Below are 12,511 nucleotides of genomic sequence, written 5' to 3'. Positions count from 1 at the left end.
TCTCAACCAACTCTTGGTTCTCCTCAGAGAGCCAAGAAAGCCAAAAAGGGAACAACCACGTCACTAGCTGGGGCCTCTCAAAAGGTTTCAGTTATTGAAACTAGCCTTACCCTCGAGGCGTCTTCTATTCACCCTCCCAACTCTTCAGTGATTTCTCCCATCACATGTCGTATCAGTGGTACCTTCACCACTCACTTTAGTGACCCAAATCACTGAAAGTGTAAATATCAGTGCTGCCACCGTTGAACACCCACATCTCTTCTCGACCATTTTCTCTTCTCCTCCTTCCTTGGTCTTTACACATGTCGATGATGTATCAGCGACTGTCCTCCCTGATACTGAGACGTGCACCACTGGACCTGAGGGTGCTCCTCTCAATGCTCCTCAACATACGGATGTCCATCCTCTCGAGGACATCTTTGCTCACGCCAGTGATAATCCTTTAGATGTCACTGATGGCCCCTCAGGTATTCCATCTTCCTACCCTTTCTTTTCTTCTAACCTTGAGCCCTCAGCTCACACTTCTTCTTTTGCAGGTCCTTCTTCGATGCATCAGTCTGATGCTTAGGAAGTGGAAGAGGAAGAAAGAGAGAAAGATGATGAAGGAGATGAAGATGTCGATGATGACTATGATATGGCATCAGACATCAAACTTTTCCTTCCAGCCGTTGATACCGTCATCTGCAGGATCAACAAAGTTCACCAAGAGATGCCTCGTCAAGGTGATCTTGATGCGAACTTCCTTGCCCTCCAGGCGGATGTTCAAGAAGTTCAGAGTCATCTCCAGACTCTCCAAGAAGTTGTTCAAGCCAACAACAACGCCATTGCTATTCTTCACTGCAGGGCTGACGATGCTCAGGCTATAGCTGATCAGCAGACTGGTCTTCTTCAACAGATCCTGGATGTTGTCCGTTAACCAGCTCCAGTGATCACACCCTCTTTCTCTGCTGATGATTGTGCCCAGCTCCATGAGACGCGTGAGGCAACGATAACTCTAGCCAATGTTTTGCAAAGGCTGGAGGATTCAATGGTTCTCCAGCGTCAGCGCTTGGATGAACTCTCTGGGATATTCTCTCAAGTCTTAGCCAGAGAGGGGGAGATGAGGTCCGACGCTGGTGAATCATCCGATGCTGTGCCTACCCCTTCTCAGGTCGTTGGTCCAGTATCAGCTACAGTTGCAGTAGAAGCTAAGGCTCCTAGAGCTAAAGCAGTTGAGGCTCCTGTAATCCCGACCACCGAAGCTGCTCTAGTTGAGGATGTCGATTCCATCCCTAGGGATGATGCCCATACCATCACTGCTACTGGTGATGATGACGATGATGAAGATGAAGATGATGATGAAGACGATGATGAACCTACCATTCTAGACACCGGAAATGATCTAGATGGCGACAACGACGATGATGATGAAGATGACTTTACCATCAAGTTCCATAAGCCATCAACCGTCACCAAAGGTGTTACTTTCGGGGATTCCGCATCCCAGGGAGAGCAAAGGGAAGGTGAATCGACTCCATCAGGGAACCAAGACCCAAAGTCGAAAGGCAAGGCGGTCGTTGAAGAAGGGAACTTGAAGGTATTGTTCAAAATCCCTCAACAACCTTTGTTTGAAGACTCTACCTCTCAGGTAGTGATTACTTCAAATTATCAACTTCATATTCCATCAACAACATGCGATCGACTGGAGCGGGTACCTGATCAACCCACTTCTCGTGCTCCTACCAACCAGCAGATGTTTCAGCTGAAAGAGTCACTTGACCAGACTAGAGTAAAAATCCCTCTTCGTAACTCTAGTGGTAGTGAGTTTGACTTCTTATCTGAAGCTGAAAGACTCGAGGCATTAAGGGCTGAAGAAGAGCTAGAGCTTCAAAAGAAACAGACTGAAGACAGCTTGAAGCTGGCCAAGTCACTAGCTAAAAAAGTCCTTCTCAAGAAAAAGTCCAAGAAAACGGTGAATGCTATCCAAGCCCAGGCTAAACATCTTTCGATTGCAGAAGCTGAACGCAAGAAAAACATGAAGCTGATGGATAAGGACAAGCAATGGAGGGAAGAAAAACTGAAAAAAAGACTCAGTCCCCGCCCGATTATCAGCGTCAGCATCAGCGGACGTTCTAAAGACGGTGGAACACTGGTCTCAATGCTCATCACCAGGGACAATCTTGATGTCATTACCGAGTATCCTTCCTACCTTGGCCGCTATGGATACAGCAAATGGATGGAGATCATACAAGCCATTCAGCAATCTAAGTCGAGATACAGGACACTTATGGAGGACACCATCAGCGAGCTTATCAAACGGATGTCCAGGTATGTCAAGGTCCCTGACCGGCCAACTCTGAAGAAAGGTGGGAAGAAGAAACTCAAGCTCTCTAATCCTAATGATGGACCATTCCTAAGGAACGAACATAAAACAAGGTTTTCCTTAGATGAAGTCCTAAAGGGTCATAAGAGTACAGACATTTCTAGGCTGAATCTTGACTTGCCAGATAAGGGTCCCTTTACACCTAATTCTGTGCATTTTAAACCTGAGTTAGGAGTTATATTCCTTGACTATGAAGGTGAAGTCAGATTTCAGAGAATGTCATAGCTACATCTATATCCAATGGATCATTTGGTTTATCATTTGCTCTGGATAGATGATAACATGCCGGGAAAAGTCGTAGATCTGAAGATACAAAGGGAATTCCTACGTCGAAGAAAACTTGGAGAAAATGTACCTGGGTACATAGATCTAAGATCTCTAGAATAGTTTCTCTTTGTAACAACAATCCACTTTTCCTTGTAACTTCGTGTACTATGTCTACTTTCAGTGATTGTACTTATATTCTGTAAGTTCTGGACATGTACTGTAATACTTGTAATATTTCGTATGATCAATAAAATGAATATTCCATGTACTTCACTGAAAAAAGATCCCTGAAAAAAGTAATAGGGACACAAGTCTATGAGTTCCAGTGTTACTTTTCGCATTCACTGACAATCTATAAATCAGTGAATAAGCTTTCAATCTCAGTTTCCGTACTTGTAATTTTCTTAGATATAAGTTAAGAAAAATTTCCAAGCTGAGATTGAGCAAACTGAAAAAGATCCCAAAATAGTAAAGGGACATGCACTTTGTATGTAACTTTTCCTTACTATTATTTGATAAGATAAACTTCTTTATGTTATCTTGTTATCATCAAATAGGGGGAGATTGTTGATCCTTTCTCTCAATTGATTTGATGATAATCCCTTTTACTTATACGTTGTATTTATGTTTCTGTATTTTCAGTTCTAGCGATCTTCACTGAGTATGCTCAGTGATCGCTGAAGAACTTGCATTGTAAATCTATCAGAGACAACAATACTTCAAGAAGACAACACTCACACCAAAGAACCTTCAGCAAACATCGAAGACTGAAACTGAAGATTAGAGACCGGCGAGTACGTGATCTGAAGTAGTATTCAGTGATTACAAACATGTCTACATATGTGTGAAGACTGCTCAAGCTTCAGCGAATGATGATGAGACCTTCAGGTCATTCCAGCATTCAGTAATCAAAGGGAGCTTGCTTAGCACGATTGTTGTTGTCTTGTCCTTATGCATGCAAAGGACAAAACCCATACCCTTATGAAAGTTAGTACGGTATGGAGCCGACTAGTCGACTCTTTGTCCACCAACTTTAAATAAGGATGTCTGCTCATGAATAGTGTTTTTTGTACTATTCACTGTAGCAAATGACAAGCCTTCCTCTTAAGGCTTGACACGCACTCTAACCCTACCATATTGCATTAAATGTTCATTTAACGCACTAGGTATAAATAGAAGTGTTTCTTCTCCATGCAGAGTGCGCGCAACTCACTCTCTAATCCTATTTCTTACTTCAAGCATTTTCTAGCTTAAGTAAAGGATCTTCTTTAGAGCAATTTCTTATTTGCTAAGACTTTGTGAGTAACCAAAGATTGTTTAGATAGGTTTTTATTACCTTATCTTTCCGCAAATAATCTTGTAAAATATGTATTGATCTTCTCTATCAATATATATTTTATATTTGAAAATATTGTATTTGTATTCATCCCCCCTTTTCTACAAACTGTTTCTTATTTTAAAGACTCTCACGGGACCAACAATAGTCAATGAACATAAGTCCATACTCTGGTTTCACGTGCATTGTGTTGGGTATATAAGGACCTTTCGTAGGCAGTGACAAGTTCAAAATTGAAATATCTGGCCTCTTTCGATCCTTGAGAAGTTCATCCATGGAGAATTTTGTCTCATGCTCATTCTTGTAGGATGGACCGTCTTCAGGTTCTAAAAGAGAGTTTCTTCGAGATGGAGGCTTCTTTAATAGAGGAGGAACCTCGATGATCTTTGACACATTCTTGAATAATTCATTTAGAATATCTTCAATCAGAGGCTTGTGCTTGGATTTGGATTTCTGGATAGCCTTCGAGTCTCTAGCCACTCATAGAAGCCATACTGACCGAGGTAGGAGGGGTACTCAGTGACAGCTTTTTTATTCTCTTTGAAGATGACCATTGAAATGAGAAAAGCACCATCTTTCACATGACCACTGACAGTGACAATTGTGATTTTGTGTGGGCTCAATCTCTTTCAGATCCTTTCTTTGCACCAGGATAGATCACCCTCGTTTAGCTTCAGCACTCGTTGGCGTTCTCGTTCAGCTTCTCTGATAAGTCAGGCTTGAGCACTAAGAGTCTTTCTTCTTGAATTTCCCTTCTGCTAAGGCCTGGTCAGCTAGATCCTTCGCTAACTCTATGTTGTCTTTAACCTGTTGTTAATGGTTCTTTAACTTTGGTTCAGCACGCAGGGATTCTTCTCGTTCATCTTCTGAAAGGAAGTCAAACTCATCACAACCAGAGGTACCAGGAGAAATTTGTACTCTGGTTTGGTCAAGCTGACTTACCAGATGAGCCATCCTCTGGTCTTTATCTTCTTTGACTTCTACGGGTTCAAGAGATAGGAGATCGGTTGAGAGACCAAGAGGGTTTATTGATGCAGAGAGAAGTAGAGGAATAGGGTTAGAACATTCAGTGTCTGAGGTAAAAGATACAACACTAGAAGATTCAGTAATCATAGATGGACTGATTTTCTATAGAATGATGGCAAGATTGTCTTCAGCCACTCCTTTGCCTTTTTCCTTGGAGTGCTGGTTCCCAATTCCTGATGGTTTCTCCCCTTAGGAAGCTGGTTCCCGAATGGAGATTCCTTTCAGTCATGGTTGTCTTGGATGCAGAAATCATTTTCATCATCGTCATCATCACCACCAAGATCAGTGCCTGTATCAGGGAGTTAAGGTTCAACGTCCCCATCATCATCATAATCGTCTTCATCATCCTCATCACCAGTATTTGGCAATACATAGGTGGAGGGATGGTTTTTATGATCAACAGAAGCGACCACGACATCATCTTCATCATCGTCATTGATGGCATCAGGGAGAGATACCCTAGCATCATCGGCAACAATGATCAGAGCTTCTTCATTTGCTGTGGGGATCAAGGCAGCATCTTCAACAGTCTCCTCCATAGCATTTTTCTCATCTTCTGTATCTTTCTTCCCCTTTTTGTCATCATCAATAAGACGAGAGGAGAAGTCATCAAGATGAGAGGAGAGGTTTTCTAGCTTGTGCTCTAAGGATGAGAGAGCTTCATCTTGGAAAAGGTTGAAGGCAGCAACTTGGTCTCGCTGTTGACAGTCAGCATCGCTGAAAACAGGTTCAGGGACTTGCGTTGGTTGTTGGAGGAATTGGAAGATTTTCTGAAGGAGCTCACCATACCTGGTGAGCTGAGCCTGGACTTCATTAGCCTTGTTGGACAGTGCAGCGACAACTTCAGTGTGTGCTTTAACTTTAGTCTGCATGGCGTTCAGCAACTCCTTGACATCATGGACCTCAAATTTGACAACAGAGAGGTCGTTAGTCATTTATTCCTTGATGGTCATTGCCTGGTATACCTCGTCCATTTTGTTTAGGATTGTGGTAACAGCGGGCAACAGCATACATCATCAGTCTTGTCATAGACTTCAGCTTCAGTCTCCATGGCTATGGGTTCATTCCCTAAAGGATCTATAGAGGGAAGAGAATATTGAGCATAAGATAGCTCAGGATCAGTAAAGAAATAAAAGAGGTTGGGATTGTACCTGAGGGGTCATCAACGTCATCTGAAGGATTAACGTTGGGAGTCTCAAATGTGTCATTGAGAGGAGTAACAACATGTATCAGAGGAAGTTCAAAAGGAGCAACCTCATGTCTTATTGTGATGGCTTCACCAATGGTGGGGACAACCACCATGGGATTATCAACACGTGTAGTATAAACAAACGAAGGAGGGGAGGATAGAATGGCTGAAAAAATTGTGACAGATCAGCAGTGGCGATGTTGGTATTCACATTTTCAGTGATTTTGGGTCAGAGAAGTGGTTGGGAGAGGATCCACGTGTATGACAATATATGAAGAGATAACTGAAGAGCTGAGGAGGTTTTAGTGGATGCCACGGGGTAAGGATTTTTTCAATAGTTGAGACCTTTTGAGAGGTCTCACCTAGCTTGCTTGGCATCCCATTTTTTGGCTTTCTTAGCCTTCTTTGAAGGACTAAGTGAGGCTTCAGATTGTGTCCTCTTTTTGGAGAATAAGGTGGTGGTGGTCGGGATAGACTGGTGGGTTTGCCACAGTCTCAATCACCTGAGAAGAAGAAGAAATAGAGGGAAGATAAGAAGCATTAGCTATCCTCAGCATGGGGACGAATAGGCCAATGTCTGACGGCTTGGTCTTGTGATCAAGAATCCTTGATCCAAGATGAGAGATAGGGAAGTTACCTTCAATGGGGTAGTTTGATACGAAGATCCCTGAGAGAATCCCATTGACGAATCTTGTGTAGGGCACCATCTTCTCACACTAACACTTGTTCAGCTTCCGTACCAGGTTATCGAATATCAGCTACGTGTAATTCACGTAGATGTTTTCGACACTGAAGTGTCAATGTTCAGTGCCACTCGTAAGGCTTGGTCTTATCCTCTAGTCTTGTCTCCCATGCACTGAATAAAGTGCGAGAAATGGTAATGCCAAACGACAGACATTATGTTTTTCTAGATCTTCGTTAGTGATTTATTCAATTCAATGCTCGAGTCCTTCTTCAGCGGCCAGTTGTAACTGATATCGTCCACGGTCTTGACGATGTGCTCAGTATCAGGTTCTCTAGCAAAGGGGATAGTCCTGAGAAGACGAAGATCAGTCCTGACGGTAGGAACGCCAAAGCTGACAGTCATGTTGTTGTATGTGAAGAAGATTTTCTCTGTCGTGCCCCCATTTTTGTCATTCACTTCCTTTGTCTCAGCGGTGTACCAGAATTGCTGGAGAAGGTCCTTCACCATTACTGGTTTGAAGGAGAGAGCAAATCCTAGTACCGAGTTCTTCAAAAACTTGGCAGCATCTGCAAATTATGGCTTGTTTGAAGGAATGTCGAAGAGATCGACATGGTTGTTAGGTTTGAAGGAGATTTTCTCAAAAGGGACGTTGACACTTTGTTCAGCCATTTCTGTAAAAGATGATGAACAGAAGAGAAGAATGGTGCACATATTAGCGTTAGTAAAGCACTTTAGGACAAAGTTTTGAAAGAAAAACTTTCTTTTGAAAACTAGAAGAAGAATGGGGTTCAAGTAGATTTAGGGTTTATAGAAACTTGGTAAACGAATCAAAAAGAAGAATGATTTATAAACCATTGTTTGTATTTAAAAGAAACAAATATATTTTTAAATAGCAAACAGTTTCTTAGAAGAGTAACAACCAAAAAAAGTATTACAAACCTGTTTTTTGAAGAAAAAGAAAAGAAAACTGGTTCGTGAGGAGGAGTTCTTTTTGGAGTTCTTGTTCGCACAAATTCTTGAGAAACAATTCTTTAGAGAGTTGCGTAAGCATAAAGAAAAATATAATAGGGTGAGTCTTATATATATAGGTGAGATAAGAGAGAAAGAAGAGAGAGGAAAACAACGCTTCGAAATGATGTGAACTGATGAATTTTTGCACGTCATATCCTGTGATTGGGTGGAAGAGTAATGAACCACGTGTGTCAGAAAGATGCTTCTATTTTAGATTTTTACCCAATATTCAAGAGGGAGTGTAACAATGTGATTGTAAAGATCTATTTTTTAAGGAGGCGAGAATGTTATTCTAACAGAGTTTATCTTTCAATGGGGGACAAATCAAGTTTAACTGTTGAGAATATGATTCATTTCTTTAGGGGGAGTATATCAGAAGAAGTGTGTAAAGGGGATAATATTAGATCGTTGATTATTCATGGTGTCTAGGATTCTTCTAATCATCATGAGCGGGAGAAACGTTATCAAAGACATGATATCAAGTGAAGATAGTTTCTGAAGTTTTCTGAAGATTATTGTAATGCTATAATCAAGAGGGAGTGAATGTGAAGATTATCCCTTATGTGTTGTAAAGGAAAGAGGTTGTGAAATTTAATCCTGTTTTGAAAAGAAAAGGGGGAGATTACGCAAAAGTTGAAAAGAAGACTTTATCAAGTTCAAGGGAAGCTGATAAATTTTCGGAGTTGATTAATTAGTGGAGATTGTTTGAAGTTGTTAAAGAGTTAAAGTTGTTCAAAGATAAGAGAAGATTGTAAGAGTTTTATAGTTTTGAAGAAAGAGAAGTAGATACTCATAAGAGGAGTTTCTACAATGTTCTACATGGGGTAGAATGTACAAAGTTTTAAAAGACAAATTTTTAACGATATCAAGATGCTGATAACCTCTGAATATTGTTGCGGTTAAAGAGTCTGAACGCCATTTAAAATCATCACGCTTTTGTACCATTCTACGAGAAAACCATAAAAAGAATACAAGTTTGTACACCGTTTTACGAAAGACGTGTGAAAAAAAATACAACCTTTTATATCGTTTTACATAACAACCATGAAAGATGGTCTCATTTTTATGATCTTATACGTAACAACGATGTATAAAGGTGACAACTTTGGACGTCTCAAGGAAACCGTGGACACCTTTTTTCACAGTTCTACAAAATAACATGTATCAATGTCATGTTTTTATAAACCCATACCAAACAACGTTGTAAAAAGCTCACCCTTTTGCATATTTACCTTAAACGCCATTTAAAATTATCACGCTTTTAAACCATTCTACGAGAAAACCGTGAAAAACATAAAAGTTTTTACACTGTTTTACACAACAACTATGAAAAAATGTCTCATTTTTACGCTCCTACATATAACAACATTGTATAAAGGACAACTTTGGATGTCTAGGGTTTATTATTATTTATGTGAGAGGAATGATTTTTTATTTATTCTACCAATGAGATTGTTTAAAATTAGATGTTTAGAAGAGAGAAATAACATTTTATGAAATGTATTAAATATTTTAAAAATATAATTAATAGTATAATCTCCAAAATGGAAAATCTGTCGGAGATTAAAGTAACCTTTTTGGAGATATTGACATTTTACTTCTCCATTTTGACGAATCTGTTGGAGATGCTATTAGCACACATAGTGGTTTGGTTTCAAACCAATTTTAGGCTGTGAACTGAAAGACGAATGAGAGTGTGTCATATTATTTCTAACATATTCTCCAAAATGGAGAAAATAGGAAAATAAAGATTTTGAACCACTTTTGTGCTTCAGCAAATTCTCTAAAACTATCTCCAAAATGAAGAAAGTAAGAAATATAAGAGTTTTTCTTTACAAATATGGAGAACAAAGGTTTCAAATTCCCAACAAACTTAGATTTATCAAAAATTAAAGGTTCCTTTGCCTTTCTCTAAAAAAGATGAAGAATTTGAATTAGATGATTTAGACTTCAAGTTCTTGTTTTTCAAATTGATTGGCTTTTTACAACCTGAAGTCTCACCCTTTTCAAAGAATTTAGGTATGGTGTGACAGATAAATGAGTTGCTGGTGAGGTTATGACAAGAGTTGGCCTAGGCTTGTCTTTTTCAATATTAGTCTCCAAAGAGTTGAGAACTAATAGATTGTGTGGTTGCCCGGATTATAGTAGATAGAATATGATTCTTTTAATCTTTTAATCATGGACACAACTCTCGTCAATTCTTTTAGCTCACTTCAAATACCCCTCTCATTTATATTTTAAGCTCTACATACAAACCCATTTTTCATTTAAGCTCACGCAGATATGGATGTCCTCTTGGGTAGGGCTGTCGGTTCTGACAGTCCATAGAGGTATTTTTGTTAAGCTCTAAGTTTCTCCTAAAATTACAATGTAAGCTCATTTGATCACAAATGATTGATAAAAAAATTTATTACAATTCAGCACATTTGATCATATGAAAATTGATAAAGAAAAATGTTGCAGTTAATCACATGAACAATTAAACAGAAGTGATATACAAAACAAATTATTCACAAAAGTAGGGAGAAATGAGCGAAGATCTGTAATAATAAATTTACAGATAAGATTTGAAGAATTCAGAAATGTATATCAATCAAAGAATTATTCACAAATAAGCTCGGAAAACAAAGTTGAGTACTAAGAGTGTATTATCACCGAAAATGAATTTTCATTTTAGAGAAGTGATAATAACGTTTTGAAGAATAGTTGAATCAGGTATTAGAAAATATGTACGAAGAGAAAGTACACAAGTATAGTCTCCTCATTTCCTAAAAGAATCAAAATCATTTATAAACACACTTCTTAGAAATGAATGTTCAAAGAAGTGGTTTGAACATTTAAGAAAACATTTTTTATGCAAAGAAGTTGTTCTTCTTCAATGCATATTCAGAAAACGTTTAGTAAAAAAAATATACCTGCTATGAATGATAGATCAGATTCAAATGATGATGATGAACTCCCCCTTGATGATACAACTCAAACAAGTGATTACAATTTTGCAATTAAGAACATAAAGATCAAGTTCAGATTCACAAAAAATCAATTATTACTTATAAGAAACAAACATCGATTGGGGATGTAGCTCAGATGGTAGAGCGCTCGCTTAGCATGCGAGAGGTACGGGGATCGATACCCTGCATCTCCATTCAATTTTCTTCATTTTCTAATAGAAATTTGTTTGAAAATTACGTTTTTAATACATGTGGTTTTGAAATTATGATTTTCTTACCTATGGTTTGCACATAATTACTATTTTCATCCTTATTATTCTAACTTTATTATTGTTTTTCTCTATACAGTTTACAATGCATTTACTATTTTCGTCTCATTCGTAAAGGTAGAAATTTTGGAACAAAAATAGTAATGATTTTCAAACTATAAGGACGAAAACCGGAAATTTCAAACCAAAGAGATGAAATCGGCAACTTTTAACAAACAGTAGAGGCAAAAAAGTAACTTAGAGGCCTCCTTACCGGCCAAGTCTAGTCCGGTGAGGGATCTGTAGTTTTTATGTATTGACCGATGAGGTCTTTATCTGGTGAAGCCTTTCCCAGTGAGGACCCTTATCGGACAAGGGTATCTGGTTTTACTTTTCATCGTCCAAGTGTTGTTTGGATTTAATATTTGTGAGACTAAGTATTGACCGCTTTTGAAGTGGTTATCGGACAGCACTTGTCTGGTGAGGATGCTCATCAGACAAAGCCTTAGGCGGGTTTTTTTTATTTTTATTGCTAGCTGTTGTCCGGTGAGGACTATATCCGGACAGTATGTTGTCCAATGATAGTGTATCTGGACAGGGTGTGACCGGTGAGGGTGTTATCTTCCTAAGTGTTGTCCGACAAGGAAGAGTCATCGGCCATAGTGTTGGCCGGTGAGGGGCAGTTATTGCCCGAGTCTTGTGAAGCTAAAACTAAAGGTTTTTTCATAAATGTTGTTTTATGTTGAGAAAGAGTAATTTTGTATCGTTCAAATCTGGCTGAAAATTGCACACGTAAAGAGATCCATTTAAATAAAAATATTAATGATGTCATAAAAATATGACCGTTCATTATTATTTTCCTTTTAAAACAAGAGTCACTGAATAAGACAAATTCAGTTATAGTTTTAAGATTTCTTTTAAAACAAGGATCACTAAATAAGAAAAGTTCAGTGATAGTTTTAAGTTTAGAAAAGAAAAATATATCATAAGAGTAAGATACATTTACTGAAGGGTTCAATGATAGAGAAATACAGAATCATTTCACCATTAAAACATTTTAATCAATGAATAAGGAAAGATTCAGCGATATTTTTGTTTTAACAAGAAAAACAAGTAGATATACCCTAGAGATATACTTACTCAAGAGTTCAGTGATAGAAACAAACACTGAAACATATCTTTTAAAACATTTTGATCACTGAATGAGAAAAGCTTCAGTGATGGTTTTAAGATTTTTATAAAAGAAGATAAGTATATGTACCTTAGAGAGAAAGATACATTTACTCAAGAATTCAGTGATAGAATAAGAATATTAAATCATTTCATTTATGTAGCACTGAGTATTGCTTAGATCTGAAGAAATTAATCCTCCACGTTCAGCATTCCAAGTTCACTGATTAAGATATTAAATCTTGTCTCATCAAGAGGCTTTGTAA

At 38.4% G+C, this 12,511-nt stretch overlaps 1 non-coding gene across 1 annotated transcript; it reads left to right on the top strand.

The window, feature by feature from the left end:
- The first annotated feature begins 10,948 nt into the window (after positions 1 to 10,948).
- TRNAA-AGC lies at positions 10,949 to 11,021 on the top strand. The gene has a single exon. It is a non-coding gene; the product is annotated as a tRNA-Ala (tRNA).
- The last annotated feature ends 1,490 nt before the right edge of the window (positions 11,022 to 12,511 follow it).

The sequence above is a fragment of the Cynara cardunculus genome, assembly GCF_001531365.2.
Source record: "Cynara cardunculus var. scolymus isolate 2C chromosome LG 5, CcrdV1, whole genome shotgun sequence".
NCBI classification, from domain to species: Eukaryota; Viridiplantae; Streptophyta; class Magnoliopsida; order Asterales; family Asteraceae; genus Cynara; species Cynara cardunculus.
This window is presented reverse-complemented; position numbering and strand designations above follow the sequence as displayed.